This window comes from Zingiber officinale, chromosome 4B, assembly GCF_018446385.1.
Source record: "Zingiber officinale cultivar Zhangliang chromosome 4B, Zo_v1.1, whole genome shotgun sequence".
NCBI classification, from domain to species: domain Eukaryota; kingdom Viridiplantae; phylum Streptophyta; class Magnoliopsida; order Zingiberales; family Zingiberaceae; genus Zingiber; species Zingiber officinale.
This window is the reverse complement of record NC_055993.1, coordinates 29,303,481-29,326,333: the sequence shown is the minus strand read 5'-3', so window position 1 is coordinate 29,326,333 and position 22,853 is coordinate 29,303,481.

Genomic DNA, 22,853 nt, shown 5'->3' with positions numbered 1-22,853 from the left:
TGCTTCAAGGTGGCCGACCCTAGCTTGGGTTCAAGCTTGGTGTGGCCGGCCCAAATTAAAATAAAAGGATTTTTATTTTTTAAAATTTTCTTATGTGGATAACATGATTTAAAAGAGAGTTTAAAAATTTAAATCTTTCCTTTTATAAGATTCTACAAAAGATTAAGAGAAAAGCTAAATTTCTTTCCTTATTTGTAGATTAAAAAGGTTGATTTTAATTTTGGTAAAAACTTTCCTTTTAACCATGTTCATGATTTAAAAGTTTAAAAAATTAATAATTCTCTTTTATTAGTTTCTACAAAAGATTAAGAAAAGATTTGATATATTTCCTTATTTCTAGATTGAAAGGAGATTTTAATTTTTAGAGATAACTTTCCAAAAATTATCCACATGTTTAAAGAAAGATTTAATTTATAAAATTTCCTTTTAACCAATCATGAAGGGATAAAAATTATTGGAGAAATTTTTTATAAAATTTTTGGAAGCAAATAAGGAAGTTTTAATTTGTGTTTAAAATTTTTATTTGCTTAGAGATTTGGTTTGGCCGGCCATTATAATAATGAGAAGAAAAATTATTTTTAATTAAATAAATTTTCCCTTTTCATGGCAAAAGAATTAAGGAAGTTTTTATTAAAATTTCCTTATTTGCCAAGACCAAGGATTATAAAAGAGGCGGTGGAGGAGCCTTCATGGGTGAACAACCTCTATTCTTTTCCTCCCTCTCTTCCTTGGTTTTGGTGGCTGACCCTATTTCTCTCTTCTCCTCTTGTTGGCCGAAACCTATCTTCTTTGTGGAGCTCTTGTTTGTGGCCGGATCAAGGAAGGAGAAGAAGAAGAGAAAGCAAGCCTCGTCTCTAGCATCCCTTGGAGCATTGGTGGTGGCCGAAATTCTTCATCCTTGAAGAAATTTATTGTGGACGAAATCTAGAAGAAAGAAGGAAGGTGGAAAGGTGGTTTTCATCTCGGAAGATTGTTGCCCACACAACGTCCAAGGTTAGAAGAGGAATACGGTAGAAGATCAAGAGGTCTTTGTCTTCAAAAGAAAGGTATAACTAGTAATGTTTTTCCACATCATGCTAGTTTTATTTCTTTGTAAAAATACCAAATACTGGTTTATAAGTGATGCAATAAGCTTGCGCGTTGGCTCTGAGTGCCTTCCTCCATATCAGATGAGCTTGTTTGCGGATCACTAGATTAAACTTCCATTTTGGATGACTATAGGAAGTTAATTAAGAGCGTGTGATCTTCCAATGGACTTAGTGTCAAGTAATGGTATACACTTAGACACGTCTAATAGTATCCTCCCCATCGGAGTCACTGCTATTATTTGTGTGACCAAAGAAAACCAACTATTAATTTGTCAAATAAATAGGTTGACAAGATAATAAAATTAAAAACCCCTCTTACAAATGTTTGATTTTTTATACGTCCACATTATCGTGGCATACAAAATTCACGGTGTTTGAGGTAATTTTATTTGTCATAAAGATTTATTAACAAGATAATTAATGGGTAAACCCCTCCTCTTACAAATGTTTAATTTTGTATACGTCCACACTATCATGGCATGCAAAATTCATGGTGTTTGAGGTGTTGGTGAATTTAAATAATATTGTTTGAGGAATCAATGTTATTTTAAATTCAAAAGTTTTGACCAAATATTTGATCAAAGACAGATCAACTATTAATTTTATTCGTCATAAAGTAAAGTTGACGAGATAATAAAATTAATGGATAAAATCTCCTCTTTGATTTTGTTTACGTCCACACTATCGTGGCATACAAAATTCATGGGATTTTAAGAAGTTGATCTTAACCAAATATTTTTGTGATTCTTAGAATTTAGAATGTTTGTCAATCCCCTAGTTGTTATACTATAGAAAAGACTTAGTAGTCCCAATTGTAATGATTGAAAATAGGACTTGGACATTAAGGTAGTCTGTCTTCTTAGAACTAAGAACAATATAGGTGTATTTAATTCATTAGTTAAAACATGTTTAGTGGTGTTATCTACCAGAACCTGAAGTGTAGATATAGTCTGCAATTCATTGCAGGGTTCCAGGAAACCCGACAACTAAATGAAAATAAAAACACCATCCACATGGGCACTGCTGTAAAAGTGGTAGTTGTTGCAGTGGGAGATGTTTATCCTTTGATAAGAATAAAATATGGATTTTAAGTATTTGTCTTTACGTACCAAGTTTAGAAAGAACTAGTTTTCAGTTTCTAAACTATTCAAAGAACTTGATATTCTGCCTCTTTTAATAACAAAGTTGTTATTAAGAAAAAGAGGGAAGTTATCTGTTCTGGTATGTTGGTTGGCAATTTATAAATCCAATAACTCCCATGATGCAACAAATGGAAATTAGTAACACATCTTCTAACTTAAAGAGAAAGCAACCTTCGGAAATGAACCAATTATATCTTTGGCATCTAAGGCAAGGTTATATTAACTTGAGTAGGATTCATTGGTAGCTGATGAACTTTTGGGTTCATTAGTAGTGGAAATCTTTCCAACCTGCGAGTCTTACTTGGAAGGAAAAATAACCGAGAAGCTTTTAAGTATAAGGGGTATGGAGCCAAAGATACATTGGAATAGGTTCATTCTGATTTGTGTGATCTTATGACAAGAGTTAGTATCGAATATTTCGACTATTCAAGATACAAATACATTTACTTGATGTGCCGCAAGACTAAATGCTTTGATTAGTTCAAAGAGTACAAGGCTGATGCGGAGAAATGTTAAAGTAAAAGTATCAAGTCACTATGGTAATGTAACGCCCACCCTTCTTACTACTACTACTACTATTCTCTAAGAGTGACCGTTACTTAACTACTAACTCTACTTAACCGGTATAATTAAAAACCACGAGGAATCTCTACCGAAAAATTTCGACAGAGTCTCCCCTGTACCGATGACTAAATCATCAATACAAACAAGCTATACTCAGCCACAGGCGGCTGGAACATATATCTTCACAACCACGCAGTATAATATCACAAATAAAGGAAGGAAACTACCCTAATAATAGCAAACAACAATATCACTCCATCAATAGAACCCAACTACAAATGCGGAATAAACTTAATTACAATCTTGACTCATAATAGCATTTAAAGAAAACTAAAGAACTCTAAACAGAAAAGTCTTAACAATTCCTTAGCAAACTCTTGATCTCCCCATAGTCCAGCCATCACACACCTTCATCACCACCACCTTGTCGCCTTCCTTTCTTTCCTTTCCTTTATCTGCAGTAGGAGGAAGTGCAGTCTATAAGCATAAAGCTTAGTGAGCGCTATCTACTCACAAAAAACTCGATATGCATGTATATAAATAAAAACATGCTAAAACTGAATGCTAACATGTAAAGCTACTCATGCTCATAAATAGCAAAGGAATCATACTAACTGAAATACTAACATGTATAGCTAATCATGCTTATAATCCAATAAAGGAATCATACTAACTGAAATACTAACATGTATAGCTAATCATGCTCATAATCCAATAAAGGAATCATACTAACTGAAATACTAACATGTATAGCTAATCATGCTCAAAATCCGAATCATACATACTGAAATACTAAACATGTATAGCTCATCATGCTCATAAACCAATAAAACTATTTCGAGGCAAATAAAGCTAAACATCTTGAATAATCTAATAAGAAAACAAATAAAACTACTCTTGCATGTTGCAAATAACAAGAAACTAAACTTTCTAATTCTAAACATATTTGAAGCTTGTTTCATTTGTTTCAAAACTTATATTTTAATACTTTAAAATAATAATCAACTTCTCTTGGGCCCGGCATTGTACCACTTATTCTTAGTAAGAATCGGGGTAGCTAATCCCGAAACTACTAAGATACTTCTAGGCCTTGTGCCTAGGGGCAACTTGGAGCCCATCCCTTGGACCTTGTGTCCGGTACATGCCCTTTAAAAGTAAAATACTTATTATCTTATTTACTACTTCTTTAAATGCCTTGGCATTTTAATAAGCACCTCGTGTGCCAAAATCTCTAAAGTCTTGACTTTGGGATCTACTTAAGGCCTTTTCTTTCCTTTCTTTTTCTTTCTTATACTTTTCTTTATCTTTCTTATACTTTCCTTAAACCCAAAATACTGTTAGGGTATCTTTCGTATGCATCTATAAATGAAACTAACTATGTAACACATAATCATGCATAGAATACAAAAGAAATCTACACATACAATACTTATCAGAAATCTATACTAATGCTTAACAAAAATCTGCATACTAGCTTGATAAAAATCTGCATAATAGCTTAACAGAAATCTGCATACTAGCTTAACAAAATCTGCACTTGCTTAACAGAAATTCTGCAAAGAAACTTAACAAAAGAAAACATATTCTGGCTAGTACAGATTTTCATCGTCTCTCAAACTTCCTTTCCATAATATGACTAATACACAGCTTATCTAGAATTCACTCAATAAAGATATTATAACTCGTATTCCATTTAAAATTCTAGAATCAGCTAAGCACAGATGTTATCCATATACTTGAATGGAAGTAGCATAGCTAAACCTCAAGCTCAGATTCAACATAAGCAATTTATCTAAACCTCATGCTCAGATTTAATGTAAGCAAATTACCTAAACCTCATGCTTATAAAAAGCAAATTATCAAAACCTCATCTTCCTAATAAAAATCTGCACTCTAAAGACTTAATCAAACTTCACTATAATCTTTTAAAACTGCACTATGAGGAGATCTAAACTTCCAAATTGATTTCAATTATCTCAGTTTCCCCACTCATCTAATATCAAAAATATGCACTATACTAGATTTAACAAAAATCAGCATATTAAACTTATAAAATCTGCACTTGTGATCTTAATCAAATATGCATTATACACTTAACTAAATCTGTATTATACACTTAACAAAATCTACTCTAAGATCTCAACCGAATCAAGCACAGAAACCTTGAGTTACTTCAAGAACATCACAGAATAAAATCAAATCCCATATCTAGCAACAGGATACTAATTCTTGCTACTACAGAATTTAAAAGCAAGGAAAACAAAAACGCATGCTTCTAAAACTTCAACAAAACAGAACCCCAACCAAAAAGGGAACAACATGGCAAGGCTACACGGAAAATCCACAATCGTGGCAAGAAACCAAACCAATCGAAAACCAATCGAAGGGAACTACTCCTACTGCAGGTGAGAAGCAACTCACCCCTTGTTCTTGCACTTACAACTGACGGAGACGACCTCTAGGGCTTCGGAGGTGTGGCTGTTTCGACGAGCCCTTGACACCCGTGTACTCTCCTCGACGAGGTGACCACCATCGTGTGAAGATCTCACAAAAAGATGCTCGGCCGGTCGTCGAAATCGATGCCCTAGGCTCGGCGTTGTTTCCGCCCGAGCACAGGAACGCCGTCGCGCGTGAAGGATCGGGAATTATGAGAGAAAATTTTAGGTTTTCGAAATAAGATTTAAATCTTATACTTTAGGTTATTTTCGTTTCTAACTTTACCTTATATACTTGTCGCTGCATATCTGATCAACAAAGACCGCTGGCGCAGTTGGTCCGTTGAGTTTTGCTCGAAGCCACAGGTCTGGGCTTCGATTCTCAGCCGCGTCCCTTTTATTTCCAATTTATTTTACTGTTCCTAACTACTAGTTAAATATACATCGCTCCATATATGATTAACAAAAATCGTGCAGCTCAGCTGGTTGGGCCGGTTTTGCTTGGGTCAGTTCGGTCGGAGATCGTTTTTTTTTTAAAACTTCTTTCTTTTTGTAACCCTACTAAACGACCTCCAAAAATTACGTAAAAATACTCTAAAAATTCCTAAAAATCTCTAGAATATTTTAAAAGTATTTCCAAATATTTTTATGGACTTTTAGAACTTGAAATAGGGAAAATTGGGTCGTTACAGGTAAGATCGTAGTGGCAAGTATCTCTTGGACAATTTAGGAGTCACTTATTAGAAGTCGGGACTCAATTCCAACTAACTGCACCTAGTACACTCCAACAGAATGGTGTAGTAGAAAGAAGGTATAGGACTCTTTTGGCAATAAGTAGATTGATGATGAATTAATTACCAAATTCATTTTAAGGATATACACTAGAAACAGAAGTGAACATAATACCTTCTAAAGTCAGAACTCTCTACTCCCATAGAATTGTAGAATGGGCGTAAGCCTAGTCTGAAGCATATTCGGATTTAGGTGGTCTAGCACATGAGAGACACTGATAAGTTGGGCAGGAGTTCACTTATTTGTGAGTTATCCTAGAGAAACGAAAGTAGGTTTATAGTCTTAAAAATCAGAAGGTCATTATTAGCATCAATGACCGATTTTTAGAAAAGGACTATGTAATAAACCACGTGCCCATAAGTAAATTTGTTCTTAAGGAAATAATAAAGGACATGTCTAATCTAGTACCAACTGTACAAGATTAAATATCACAAGAAACTGCAACACGTATCATAAATGATACACAATTACAGACAGTGCCTCATCGTATTGGGAGGGTTGTCAAGCAACCTAAGAGATTCATGTTTTGGGAGAGTCTTTAGACTTGATCCCAAATGAACATGAGCCTGATCTTGGACATATGATGAAGCACTCCAAGATAAAGATGCAGCATCTTCGCAAAGAGTAATGAATAACAGAATTAGAATATATGTATTCTAATAAAATCTGGAAGCTTGTAGAACCACCAGATGATGTAAAAGCCATTGGGTGTTAAATAGGTCTACAATAGAAAAGGAAGGACAGACAGGAAAGTGTATACTTTCAAAGCAAGGCTTGTTGAAAAAAGGGAAACCTTTTATCGGTAGTCATGCTAAAGTCTATCCAGTTTCTTTTTAGCAAGTGGATGTCAAGATAGCTTTCCTTAATGGAAGTCTTGAAGAAAGCATCCATGTAAAGCAACCAGAAGGGTTCATTACAAAGGGCAAAGAGCATCTTGTGTGCAAGCTCAATCAGTCTATGGACTGAGGCAAAGCTTCAAGGTCTTGGAACATTCGGTTTATCAAAGTAATCCAGACCTGTGGATTTATTTAGTAACCGGATAAGTCTTGTGTATACAAAAAGTGTGATGGAAACGTGGTGGTATTTCTTGTACTATACGTAGATAACATTTTTGGTAGTTGGAAACAATATCAAAATGTTGTCAGAAGTAAGGATATGGTTGTCCAAACAATTTGATATGAAGGACTTGGGAGAATGAATATATTCTTGGGATCAAAGTAATAAGGGATCGCAAGAAAAGAATATTGTATTTATCTCAAGCTTCATATATCGAAAAGAATCCTTGCTCGTTTTAAGCATGCAAAAGTCCAAGAAAGGTTTCTTACCTTTTTAGCATGGAGTAACTTTATCTAAAGAAATGTCTCCGTAGATATCAAAGTAAATAGAGGAAATGAAGGCAGTTCTTTATGCTTCGGCTGTCGGAAGCCCAATGTATGCTATGCACGAGATTAGAAATCTATTTTGCCAAGGGCATAGTTAGCAGATATCAAAGTAATCCTGGACAAGGACATTGGACTGCAGTAAAGCATATATTGAAATACCTTAGAGGCACTAGAGATTATATGCTAGCTTACAAGGCAGTTATTTTGGTCCCTGTGGGTTGCACGGATTTTGACTTCCAGTCGGATAGGGACAATAGTAAGTCAACCTCGGGGTTTTGTGTTTACTTTAGGAGGTAAAGTCATAACTATGGAAGAGTGATAAGCATAGGTGTTTTTCTGGACTCCACCATAGAAGCTGAGTATATGGCAAACCTCTGAGTTAGTCATAAAAGCTGAATGACTTAATAACCTCAAGATAGACTTAGAAATGATTTTCTAGTTTGTCCAAAGATTATTACAATTTTTTGTAATAATAGTGGTGTAGTAGCAAACTCAAAGAAACCATGAGTCTATAAGGCAAGTAAACACAATAGAGCGCAAGTACCACCCATTACGAGAAATCGTATAAACGAGGAAAAGTTGTTGCTGCCTAGATTGCATCAGATGATGACCTATAGATCTTTTCACTAAGGCCCTTAAGGCAAGAGCTTTTGATGGGCATGTTGAAGGGTTGGCAATCAGATGTATGGCAACAGATATAGCAGCTTAGTCTTTTAGTATAAGTGAGAGATTGTTAGAATGTATACTAAAAGTTTAGCTTTTGGTATAAACATTTATCTAGAAATAAGAATCACATTGGTCAAATGTCTACATTTATGATAAATGTAGTTGTTCAATTAATTTATATTATAGATAACATGGTGTGTGGTGTCACACACAGAGGATCATGTTTCTAAATTATAAACAGTAGCTCACGACCAAAATGGAAAGGAACAAACCATTGGAAGGTCATGTAGTGTAATTAGGTATTAGTTTATCTTAACTATATAATTACACTAGTACACTTAGAGTAGTAGGACCATTAGAGGTTGTTTCTTTTATACCGACTTTATAAAGGAACAAAGACCTCAGTTATTATGGAAGTGTGTGCTCTTAATCCTAATATAATAACACGTATATTTGATATTTATTTCTTTAATGGGTGAGATTTAGTTCGATAAATCAATAAGCCCGATAAGTTGGAAATGATATCACTTATAGTGTGTGTTGTTGATTATAGAAGGAAGCTGTGTCCTAGTAATCTAGGTTGAGAATGCCCCAAGAGGAGCTCATAAGGATTGTCATGTAAACCCTGCATGTGGACTTAGTCCAACATGATAAGGTTGAGTGGTACTACTATTGGACTAAGATATTAATTAAATGAGTTGTCGAACTCACTTAATTAGTGGACATTCGACATCTTAAACATAGGAGACTAACACACTCATAATAAGAAGGAGCCCAAAATGTAATTTGGGATTGGTGCGGTAGTTCAATAATAGTTCTCTAGTGGAATGATTAATATTAAGTAAAATGTGTGTGTTCGAGCACGGGATGTTAATTTTATCGGGAGACCAACCAATTCCTCTCCTCGAGGTTCTCTTAACCTCTATAGTACTACTATACCCATATACCCTACCCACCTCTTGAGAGTAAAGCTAGCTTGGAGACCAAGCTAGGACCGCGGCTACAAGGGTAGTCTGGGTGTGGTAAGGACCCTAGTTCTTGGTGTGACGCACCAATTAAAATAAAAGGATTTTTATTTTAAAATTTTCTTATGTGGATAACATGATTTAAGAGTTTAAAAATTTAAATCTTTCCTTTTATAAGATTCTACAAATGATTAAGAGAAGAGCTAAATCTCTTTCCTTATTTGTAGATTAAAAAGGTTGATTTTAATTTTGGTAAAACTTTCCTTTTAACCATGTTCATGATTTAAAAGTTTAAAAATTAATAATTCTCTTTTATTAGTTTCAAAAGATTAAGAAAAGATTTGATATCTTTCCTTATTTGTAGATTGAAGATTTTAATTTTAGAGATAACTTTCCAGAAATTATCCACATGTTTAAAGAAAGATTAATTTATAAAATTTCCTTTCAATCATGAAGGATAAAATTATTGGAGAAATTTATAAAATTCTGGAAGCAAATAAGGAAGTTTTAATTTGTGTTTAAAATTTTTATTTGCTTAGAGATTTGGTTTGGCCGGCCATTATAATAATGAGAAGAAAAATTATTTTTAATTAAATAAATTTTTCCTTTTCATGGCAAAAGAATTAAGGAAGTTTTTATTAAAATTTCCTTATTTGCCAAGACCAAGGATTATAAAAGAGGAGGTGGAGGAGCCTTCATGGGTGAACAACCTCTATTCTTTTCCTCCCTCTCTTCCTTGGTTTTGGTGGCCGGCCCTATTTCTCTCCTCTCCTCTTGTTGGTCGAAACCTATCTTCTTGGTGGAGCGCTTGTTTGTGGTCGGATCAAGGAAGGAGAAGAAGAAGAGAAAGCAAGCGTCGACTCTAGCATCCCTTGGAGCATTGGTGGTGGCCGAAATTCTTCATCCTTGAAGAAATTTATTGTGGCCGAAATCTAGAAGAAAGAAGGAAGGTGGAAAGGTGGTTCTCATCTCGGAAGATCGTTGCCCACACAACGTCCGAGGTTAGAAGAGGAATACGGTAGAAGATCAAGATGTCTTTGTCTTCAAAAGAAAGGTATAACTAGTAATGTTTTTCCGCATCATGCTAGTTTTATTTCTTTGTAAAAATACCAAATACAAGAGGCATGTGATTCTAGTATTTCGAATTTGTTTTCGATGTTGTGTTCTTTTGTTTTTTCTTTTCCTTGTGATTTGATTGTTCTTTTCGGTTGACCTAAAGTTATTTAAGGAAATTAAATATTAGCTTTCCTTAAAAGGCTTTGTCTAGTCGGTGGTGGTTGCTCCCATATCCAAGAAGGCCATGTGCCTCGCCACGTCAGTACTGAAAGCTAATTTTGGAAATTAATATTTAATAGAATTAATAACCTAGGTGATTTGGATATAATGTGTTAAGTTCCGCAGGAGATCCAAGTCTAAACCTAAAAGAATAAATAAATTAAACTTAGGATCAAACGTGTTAAGTTCCGCAGGCGATTCGAGTTTAATTAAAAGAACACATGGTAGCTAGGAAAAGGTTCAGACCTTTGTACAAAATTTTTATACAGTGGAACCATTAGGTTTTCTGAGTAGCAACCAATATGTCCCAAGCTTCATATATAGATACAATCCTTGCTCGTTTTAGCATGCAGGATTCCAAGAAAGGTTTCTTACCTTTTAGGCATGGAGTAGCTCTATCTAAAGAGATGTCTCCAAAGACATCAAAGGAGATAGAGGACATGAAAGCAGTTCCTTATGCTTCGGCTGTAAGAAGCCTAATGTATGCAATGCTATGTACGAGACCTGATATCTGTTTTGCCGTGGGCATGGTTAGCAGATATCAGAGTAACCCTGGACAAGGACATTGGATTGCGGTAAAGCATATATTAAAGTACCTGAGAAGGACTAGAGATTATATGCTAGTTTACTAGGCAGACGATTTGCTCCTGTGCACGGATTTTGATTTCCAATCGATAGGGACAATAGTAAGTCTACATCAGGCTATGTGTTTACTTTAGGAGGTGGAGCCATTGCATGGAGGAGTGTTAAGCGAAATGTATTTCGGACTCAACCATGGAAGCCGAATATAAAGAAGCAGTATGGCTCGGGAACTTTCTAATAGACTTAGATGTGATTCTGGTTTGCCCAAAATCATCACAATTTATTGTGATAATAGCGGTTGCAAACTCGAAGGAACCACGGGCCCATAAGGCAAGTAAACATATAGAGCGCAAGTACCAACGTAAAGTGAGGAGAAGTTGTCATCGCCAAGATTGCATCAGATCCTTTCACTAAGGCCCTTCCGGTAAAAGCTTTCGATCGGCATGTGGAGGGAATGAGAATCAGATGTATGGCAGAAGATATGACAGCTTAGTCATTAGTATAAGTGGGAGATTGTTAGAGTGTATACTGAAAGCCTAAGCTTTTGTAAACATTTATTTTGAATAAAGAATCACATTTGGTCAAATTGTCTACATTTGTTTATAGTTGTTCAATTAATTTATATTGTAGATAACATAATATGTGGTGTTACATACAGAAGATAACAGTGGCTCACGACCAAAATGGAAAGGAACAAACCATTGGAAGGTCGTAGTGTAATTAGGAATTAGTTTATCTTAACTATATAATTACACTAGTACACTTAGAGTGTATTGAGTAGGACCATTAGAGGTCGTTTCTTTTATACTGACTTTATAGAGGAACAAAGATCTTAGTTATTTTGGAAGTGTGTGCTCTTAATCCTAATATAATAACAAGCACATATATTTGATATTTATTTCTTTAATTTATCAATGGGTGAGATTTAGTTCGATAAATCAATAAGCCCGATAAGTTGGAAAATGATATCACTTATAGTGTGTGTTGTTGATTATAGAAGGAAACCGTGTCCTAGTAATTTAGGTTGATAATGTCCCCAAGATGAGCTCATAAGGATTGTCATGTTAAACCCTGCAGGTGGACTTAGTCCGACATGACGATAAGGTTGAGTGGTACTATTCTTGGACTAAGATATTAATTAAATGAGTTTTCAGTAACTCACTTAATTAGTGGACATTCGACATCTTAAACACAGGGAGACTAACACACTCATAATAAGAAGGAGCCCAAAAATGTAATTTGGGATTGGTGCGGTAGTTCAATAATAGTTCTCTAGTGGAATGAATTATTATTGATAAAATTAAGTTGTGTGTTCGGGGCGAACACGGGATGCTTAATTTTATTGGGAGACTAAAACCAATTCCTCCTCTCGGTCCCTATTGTAGCCTCTTATTTATAGAGTACTATACCAACCTATACCCACATTCATACCCATGATGTAGGGGCCGACCAAGCTAGCTTGTGGATCAAGCTAGGGCCGGCCAAGCCTTGGTTCATGGGTGGCCGGCCCTAGCTTGAACCCAAGCTTAGGTGGCCGGCCCCCATTAAATTAAAAAGAATTTTAATTTAAAATTTTTCTTATGTGAAAGATATAATTTAATTGGAGAGATTAAAAATTAAAATATCTCTTAAAAGGATCTACAAAAGATTAAAGAAAGAGATTAGATCTCTTTCCTTATTTGTAGATTGGAAAGATATTTTATTTTTCTTCTTTGTAAATTATTCACATGTTGAAAAATTAAAACTATAGAAATTTCTTTTTATCAACCATGAAGGGATTTTAAAGGGAAATTTTATTTTTTAAAATTTCCGAAGACAAATAAGGAATTTTAAATTGTTGATTGAAATTGCCTTGTTTGCTCTTATTGATGTGGCCGGCCATGACATGGAGGTTAAGGAAATTTTGTTTAATTTTTTATTAATTAATTCATGTCAAGGAAAGTTAAGGAAATTTTATTGTAATTAAATTTCCTTATTTACCAAAGCTAAGGAATATAAAAGAGGGGGTTGGGTGGCCTTCATGATACACAACTTTTATTCTTCTCCCTCTTTTCTTCCTTGGTGTGGCCGACCTCATCCTTTCTCTTCTCTCCATCTTTGTGGCCGAAATTCCCCTTGCTCTTGGAGAATAAGTGGTGGCCGATTTCTAGCTTGGAGAAGAAGGAGAGAAAGCTTTCATCCCTTGGAGTTTGGTTGGTGTTTTCGCTTCTTCCTTGGAGGTGCTCTTGATTGTGGCCGAACCTTGCAAGGAGGAGAAGAAGGTGCTTTGGTGATTTCTCATCTTGGAAGATCGTTGCCCACACAACGTCCGAGGTTAGAAGAGAAATACGGTAGAAGATTTAGAGGTTTTTGCTTGTAAAAGAAAAGGTATACTAGTATTTAATTTCCGCATCATACTAGTTTCATCTTCATGTAAAAAAAAATACCAAATACAAGAGGCATGCGATTCTAGTATTTCGAATTTATTTTCGATGTTGTGTTCTTTGTTTTTCTTTTTCTTGTGACTTGATTGTTCTTTTCGGTTGACCTAAAGTTATTTAAGGAAATTAAATATTAGCTTTCCTTAAAAGGCTTTGTCTAGGCGGTGGTGGTTGTTCCCATATCCAAGAAGGTCATGTGCCTCGCCATGCAGTCCTGGAAGCTAATTTTGGAAATTAATATTTAATGGAATTAATAACCTAGGTGATTTGGATCGAACGTGTTAAGTTCCGCAGGAGATCCAAGTCTAAACCTAAAAGAACAAATAGATTAAACTTTGGATCAAACGTGTTAAGTTTCGCAGGCGATCCAAGTTTAATTTAAAAGAACACATGGTAGCTAGGAAAAGGTTCAGACCTTTGTACAAAATTTTTATACAGTGGAACCATTAGGATTTCCGAGTAGCAACCAACACTTATAACTAGGGTTTTTATTAAATACTATACCTTAAATATTTATCGCTCTTTCCTTATTTAGCAGCGGCCGCGTGAACACTTGGTTGGCTGCGTTTTGCTTAAAGCTCAGCTTGTGGGTTCAAATCTCGGCTGCAACCCTTTTCTTCCTATTATTTCCTGTTAATAACTTCTACTACTTATATAGATTTTGTTCTCTATATATTCACAAAAAGGTCACAGAACACTCGGCTGGCTGAATTCGGTTAAGGCTCGGTTCAGGTCTGTGGTCCACGGTTCGAATCTCGGCTTGAATGTTTTTTGTCAAAACTTCTTTCGTTTAGTAAAAATACCAAACGACCTCCAAAAATTGTATAAAAATACTCTAAAAATTCCTAAAAATCTCTAGAATATTTTAAAAGCATTTCTAAATATTTTTAAGGACATTTAGAACTCGAAATAGGGAAAATTGGGTCGTTACACATCTCCTTGCTGTAGGTCTCTAAATATAATGATTGTCTCATAAGATTTATGCAGAGAGTATCATATTTAAACAATTTTTATTGTATTGCAGGTCTGGATGTGTGAACATGTCATAATAATGGATCCTTACAGACAACATGCCCTTCCAAGAATATGCAGATGGAAGTGGTCAGGCTCCCGCGTTGAGACAATGAAGTCTAGGATCGCTGAATTACCTCCTACAAAAATAATTGTTGATTTAAGTCCATCGGACCTAGAGACACACCTGCTCTCAAACAATTCCCTAGAAGATCTTGTAGAGCATATTGATCAACAAATTGCAGAGGGGTTTTTACAATTAGCTTGGGTGGATAATTGTGAACAAATTTCTGAGCAATTTACTAAAGAGGCAACAGATGCTCAGGAAATTCCCCACCATATTCCTGCACAGGCATCCGAAGCTCTGGAAAAGGTTGGACAAGTCCCTGAGCTATTTACTGTAGAATTTGTTAAGGAAAAAGAGGTTTGTACAAAATGTCAAGCCAGGGAGGCCAAAAATTCTCGATTGGAGTATGTGGTTGTTCAACACTAGTTGTTTATGTTGAAATCACTTTCTGGGAAGTGTTTAATTGCATTGTTTGATCACATGCCTTCACTAGTGTTGTTTTCATTTGAATTTTCACTTGGTGACTAGGTCATTTCTCACATAGAAGCTGAGGAAAATAGGTTTGCTGCTTTTATTTGCAATTGCAACGGGACTTTACCAAGATGAGTACAACTGTAAGATTGCCAACCTTGGTACTAGCTCTCATGACTATATCTTATTTGTTCAGGAAGTATTCAAAGCAGCATGTGATTTTGAAGAAGATTTCGGACTTGTACATCAATGAATAAAAAGATAACGCACTTGTATGCCGACTTGCGTCTAGCCTGCCGCGACTATCTGCATGCCCAGCTCGAGGGCGGGCCTGAGCCAGACCAGCACGAGACATGAGTCACAAGATTCACGCTTCAGCGGACCACCACCCATCAATGTGACCCCTCCATGTGCTGACTGCCCGCCGCCCATAATTGGGACACACTTGATCGACCACACCGCCATCCAGCCAATGGCTCTATCGCTGCGGTCTCGCAGGCCATGCCGAACCAAGAAGCTAACTTTAAGCACGGATGCCTACTGGCAATCGGAAACAGGGTATATATTCCAGGTAAAAGGATGGATGCTTTGGCAGAACAAGCATCGTCTCCTCTTTCTCAGAAGAAAAAAAAACAAAATAAAAGAAAAGACAAGATTTAACATGGAAATCAAAAAGATCCAATGCCAAAGCAACAATTTCTCCCTCACGAGCAGTCGTGGCGTGAGTTCTTCTTTGGCAGAGTAAACTATCGTCAGCGAGCCTCACAAGTCGAGGAGGATGTAGTAGACCAGAGTGATGGGAAGGGCAATTAGCATCCCAAATATTACTCTGCACAATGAATAATGAATGAACGAAAGGTAATTGATCATTTAAAATTAAAATTTTAATTTTAAATGCTCGATCGATGATGAATGAATGAATGATGGAGCTACTTACGCTGTGCTTAAGATGGCAGGGTGGATGTTCTACTCCTTGGCGAAGATGAAGGGCACGATGCCCTACAGAAGAGACGTTGAAAATTCTCGATTTGTGTTGTTCTCAATAAGTCTAATTCGGATTAGACTTAATCCAATGATTCATCATATGAACCCATCTCCAAATCTACTTATTCTTTGCGTGTGTGATCCAATAGGTTCGTGTAACATTGGCAATGTACCCAAATCAACATTTAGATATATAAGCAATGAGTGACATCTAACAAGACATCATTGTTACCCAAGTGACGAGAAGATCAAGATTCGACTTAACCTGTCCGTGACTATTATCTTGTATGACTTTTTCCCTCTATCCTTGATATTTAGATTGATCAATGAGGTATAGACCGTGTCATCCTCCTAGCAACCTTTGTGTTTCTTGATCTCTAAGTAAACACACCCAATCAAATAAGCTCAATATATCATATTGACTCATTTGTACATGGTCATGTTTTCTTGTGTCCTACTAATCAAGGGGCCCACAGATATCGCTTCCGTCATATGGAAGGGATAGATCCTATCTTCATCACTCACATCCCTCCGCATAATTCATTGCATACCCAGTGATCGACTTTATTGTCTACCTTGTTACAGGTGACGTTTGCCAATACCAAAGTACACAACTCCTTATGTAGGGAATCGTAGCGACTTCAGGTCTAAGGACTATTCATACCAATAGTCACATGAGAATGTTTATGACACTTATATAACGATCCATGAAACATTCTCATAGCGGGTCATTCAGTATATATTCTCTAATATATACCCATGTGCCAACCTGATATCTTATATTCATGACTTGTGAGATCAAGTCATCCGTTGACCTACATGCTAGTCTCAACGGATTAATATTGTCCTTGTATATTAATGCTCGACTAGGAACAGTTAAAAGTAGTGTTCTCTACAATATCTCACTATCAATTCAACCAATTGATATATTGTAGATAAGAACCTACTACCCAAGGACATTATTATACTTATTCAATTGACACTAAACTGAAATAAATATAATAACCAACTTTGCCTTTTATTAATAATGATATATGATATAAAATGAGCTCTTTACAATCATCTCATAATTGATACTAGGGCTAATACTAACAATCTCCCATTAGCACTAGTGCCAATCACTGAAATATCGAATACCTATTGACCTAGTGTGACCATCATGCTTTCTCTATGCCAAAGCCTTGGTCAAAGGATCCGCAATGTTAGCATCGGTCGGTACTCTGCATATCTTCACATCTCCTCGATTGATGATCTCTCGAATGAGATAGAATCACCATAGTATGTGTTTGGATCTTTGATGAGAGTGAGGTTCCTTAGCCTGTGCAATAACCCCATTGTTATCACAATAAAGGTCTATTGAACTCGATATACTAGGAACAACACCAAGCTTTGTAATGAACTTCCTAATCCAAACAGCCTCCTTTGTTGTAGCTGAAGCAGCAATATACTCGACCTCTGTTGTAGAATCAGCGATTGTGTCTTGCTTCGAACTCTTCCAGCTCACAACACCACCATTTAAGCAAAACGCATACCCTGACTGCGATATGTAATCATCCTTATCTGTTTGGAAGCTAGCATCAGTGTAACCCTTTACAACAAGCTCTTCATCGCCTCCAAAGATGAAGAAATAATCTTGAGTCCTTCTCAAGTACTTAAGAATATTCTTGACTGCTGTCCAGTGACCTTCACCTGGATCTGACTGATATCTTCTTGTCATGCTTAACGTATACGAGACATCTGGGTGAGTATAAAACATGACATACATGATAGACCCTATAGCAGATGCATAAGGAATCTGATCCATGCGATCCATTTCTACCTTAGAAGAGGGACATTGAGTCTTCGAAATACTCACACCATGTGACATAGGCAAGAATCCCTTCTTGAAATTCTCCATGGCAAAACGTTTAAACACCTTGTCAATGTATGTACTCTGGCTTAGGCCAAGCAATCTTTTAGATCTATCTCTATAGATCTTAAGGCCTAAAATATAGGCTGCTTCTCCTAAGTCTTTCATTGAAAAATAATTCCCAAGCCAAGTCTTCACTGATTGAAGAGTAGGGATATCATTTTCAATGAGTAGTATGTCATCTACATACAATATGAGAAAGATGACTGTGCTCCCACTAACCTTCTTGTAGACACAAGGTTCATCTTCATTCTTAATGAAACCAAACATTTTGATCGCATCATCAAATCGAAGATTCCGACTTCTAGAAGATTGCTTTAATCCATAAATGGATTTTTGCAACTTACAAACCTTTCCAGCATGCTTTGGATCTACAAAACCCTCAGGTTGTGTCATGTACACATCCTCGAGTAGATTTCCGTTAAAAAATACGGTTTTGACATTCATCTGCTAGATCTCATAATCATAGTAAACTGCAATAGCAAGTAAAATCCGAATGGACTTAAGGATCGCAACTGGTGAAAAAGTTTCATCATAGTCTATACCATGAATTTACTTGAAACCTTTAGCTGCCAATCTACCTTTATAGGTATGCTTATGTCCATCCATGTCAGTCTTCACTTTGAAGACCCACTTACACCCAATGGATTTTATCCCTTCAGGTGGATCAACCAAAGTCCATACTTGGTTAGTGTACATGAATTCCATTTCGGATCTCATGGCCTCTAGCCACTTCTCAGAATCTGGGCCCTGTATAGCTTCCTGATAAGATGTAGACTCATTAAGACCAATAAGCTCTACATCACCATGGTCAGACAAGAGAAATGAATATCTCTCAAGTTGACGACGGGTCCTATCAGATCTGCGTAGAGTGTGTGCTACTTGAACAAGTATTGCTCCATAACTTCTTGTGGTGTCTATTCAATTTCCATCAAGGCATCGGTGCTAGTTTGTGTATCTTGAATTTCTTCAAGATCGACTTCACTCCCACTAGTCTTTTAGAAATAAATTTTCTTTCTAGAAATACACCAGTTCTGATAATAAACACCTTACCTTCTGTGGGATTATAGAAGTAATATCCCTTTGTTTCCTTGGGATATCCTACAAAATAACACTTGTCTGATTTGGGTCCAAGTTTATCTAAGACTTGCCATCGAACGTAAGCCTCACAACCCCAAATCTTCATAAAAGACATATTGGGACTCTTCCCAGTTCATATCGTATATGGTGTCTTTATGACGACCTTAGATGGAACTCGGTTAAGTGTGAAAGCAGCCGTCTCTAGAGCATGTCCCTAGAAGGAAATAGCAAGATCTGTATGACTCATCATCGATCGTACCATATCTAATAAGGTGTGATTTCTCCTTTTTGATACACCATTCCATTGTGGTGTTCTAGGTGGAGTGGGCTGAGATATGATCCCACACTTAATGAGATGATCATGAAACTCTTGGCTAAAATATTCGCCACCTCGATATGATCGAAGCATTTTAATACTCTTACCAAGTTGGTTTTATACTTCATTCTTGAATTCTTTAAACTTTTCAAAGGATTCTGACTTGTGTCTCATCTGATACACATAGCCGTATCTACTGAAATCATCAGTAAAGGTAATGAAGTAATAATAATAGCCTCCTCTAGCAACTATTCTGAAAGGGCCACATACATATGTATGTATGAGTCCTAATAGATCATTAGCCCATTCACCGTGCCCACTAAATGGAGTCTTTGTCATCTTGCCTTGAAGACAAGATTCGCATGCCTCATATGATTCAAAATCAAATGAGTCCAAAAGTCTATCCTTATGGAGTTGGGATATGCGACTCTCATTTATGTGACCCATGTTGGAATGTATACTAAAAGCCTAGCTTTTGTAAACATTTATTTTTGAAATAAAAAAATCACATTGGTCAATATGTGCATTTATTTGTTAAATGTAATTGTTCAATTAATTTATAGTAGATAACATAGAGTGTGGTGTCACACTCAGAAGATCATGTTGTCGGTTCTCTATAAATTATAAATAGTTGCTCACGACTAAGATGAAAAGGAACAAACCATCAGAATAGTCGTAGTGTAATTAAGTATTAGTTTATCTTGACTAATAAATTACACCGATACACTTTAAGTGTATTGAATAGGACCATTTAGGTAAGTTTTTTTTGTACTGACTTAATAAAAGAACTAGACCTTAGTTATTATGGAAGTGTGTGATCTTAATCCTAATATAATAACAAGCACATATATTTAATGTTTATTTCTTTGACTTATCAAAGGGTGAGGTTTAGCTCAATAAATCAATATGCCCGATAAGTTGGAAAATGATATTACTTATAAAGTGTATTGTTGATTATAGAAGGAATCTGTGTCCTAGTTATCTAGGTTGAAAATGCTCCCAAGAGGAGCTCATAAGGATTGCCATGTTAAACCCTGCAGGTGGACTTAGTCCGACATGACAATGAAGTTGAGTGGTACTACTCTTGGAGCTAGATATTAATTAAGTGAGTTGTCAGTAACTTACTTAATTAGTGGACATTCGTAATCTTAAACACAGGGAGACTAACACACTCATAATAAGAAGGAGCCCATAATGTAATTTGGGATTAGTGCGGTAATAACTCTCTAGTGGAATGAGTTATTATCGATGAACTTGAGTTGTGTGTTCAGGGCGAGCACGGGATACTCAAGCTCATCGGAAGGCCAAAACCAATTTCTCCTCTAGGTCCCTGTCGTAGCCTTATTATAGCCTCAAGTCCATCCAAATGTAAGGCTCTTCTTGGTGTCCAAGAAGTGGGCCGGTCCAATGCTTGGTGACCAAGTAAGGGCCGACCACATCCTCTTCTATAGGGGCCGACCCTTTGCTTGGTGACCAAGCTTGAAGGGCCGGCCACAATAAATCAAAAAGGGAGGGTTGTTTTGAATTTTTAAAATATTCTCTTTGTAGAAAACTATAAGTTTTAAAAGAGAGATTTTAATTTTTAAAACTTTCCTTATTTGAATTAGGCCACATGTTTTAATAGAGAGTTTTAAAAGTTTTAAAACTTTCCTTTTTTAACCATCCTCATGGTTTAAGAAAAAAAGGAAGATAAGTTTTAAAATTAAAATTTTCTATCATCATGTTAAAAAAGGAAATTTTATAAGAGAAGTTTTAAATTTTAAAACATGGTTTTAATTTTTAGAACTTTCCTTTTTTAACTCCTACTTTAGGAAAGAGAGCTTGTAAATTTTATAAGAGGATTACTTCTTGTAATTTTTTTTTTTAAAATTTTTTTCCTTATTCCTCTTGATGAGGTGGCCGACCACCTTGCTTGGTGCCCAAGCAAGTGGCCGACCATTGTAAAATAAATTAAAATCATCACAAAATCAAAATTGGTGATTGATTCAATCAAGAGGAAAGAAAAGGAAAAATAAAAAGGGAAAAGGAAAAACTCTTGGATGATTTTATTTTTTGTAAAAAGTTTTTCCTTATTTACCTTGGGCAAATAATATAAAAGGAGTGAGGGGGCTTCATGAGACACAACTCTTATTCTCTTGCTTGGAGACCCTCTTGGTGTGGCTGACCCTCTCCCTTCTCTTTTGCCTTTTGCTCTCTTCTCCTTGGTGGTGGTGGTGGCCGGATTTTAGAGGATGAGGAAGGAAGCTTTTGGGTGGTGTTCATCTTGGAGGATCGTCGCCCACACGATGTCCAAGGTGAGGCGAGGAATACGGCAGAAGATCTCGAGGTCATTAGCTTACAAAGAGAAGGTATAACTAGTAGTTTCCTTCCGCATCATACTAGTTATTTTCTTTGTAAGAATTCTAAATATAAGAGGCAATTAGATCTAGTTTTTCGAATTAGTTTTTCGAGTTTGTGTTTTCTTCTTTTTCGAATTTGTGATTCGATTGTTCTTTTTGGTTAATCTAGAGTTATTTAAGGAAATTAAATATTAGCTTTCCTTAAAAGGCTTTGACTAGGCGGTGGTGGTTGCTCCCAAATCCAAGAAGGCCATGTGCCTCGCCATGCAGTCCTGGAAATCAATTTTAGAAATTAATATTTAATGGAATTAATAACATAGGTGGATTTGAATCAATAGTGTTAAGTTCTGCTTGCGATTCAAATCTAAACCATTAAGAACAAATAAGTTAAATTTGGAATCAATGATGTTAAGTTCCGTCTGTGATTCCTAATTTAACTTCTAAAGAACACAATAGGTTATTTAAGAAAAGGTTCAACACTTGTACAAAAATATTTGTACAGTGGAATCAGTACGTTTTCCTAGGATAAACCAACAATTGTTATTGGAGCTAGGGTTTGCCTCTGTGTGTTTAAAATTCAAATAGGTTATGCACATGTCATACATAATCTAGGCAGGATAATAGTAGGATGTGCTAACTCTTTGGTTGCAGGCTCCAACTATTATGACTTATTGATGATTGTGTGTGATTGGACCCTTGGACATGTCAAGGGCAATATTTTGTGTGTGCATGATTGTATGTAACTAATACAGCAGGAGCTGTATTAGCCCTAGGATTTTAAAATTTTATTTTCGATCTAGAGTACATGTACATTCCCTCGTGGAATATAGGATCAATATATGTAAAATTCTATTTTTGTCGCGGATCGGATTCTTGCGAGGCGTGGTACTTATGGAGCACCAGAGGCGTAGCGGAATAAGAAGCAAGATGGATGCGACGACTCGACCTGATGGCGGTGGCTAAAGATGGCAGCAGCTAGGGTTGGTGCACATGGAGGACAGTAACAGAAAAAGGCCATAATAGTTGGAAAATAATTTCCATATTTATTGCTTTTATTTACTGTGATGTGTGTGTATGCATGTGATGTACGCTAGGATAGTTTAAAATTCCTCACTTTAAATAACTAAGTGGGAGAGTGATTTATTTTAATAAATTCCATGGTCTCCATTACTGGTTTGTAAGTGATGCAAATAAACTTACGCGTTGGCTCTGAGTGCCTTCCTCCATATCGGATGAGTTTGTTTGTGGATCACTAGATCAAACTTCCATTTTGGATGACTATAGGAAATTAATTAAGAGCGTGTGGTCTTCCCCATCGGAAGGGGCACAATCTTATTAATGGACTTAGTGTCAAGTAATGGTATA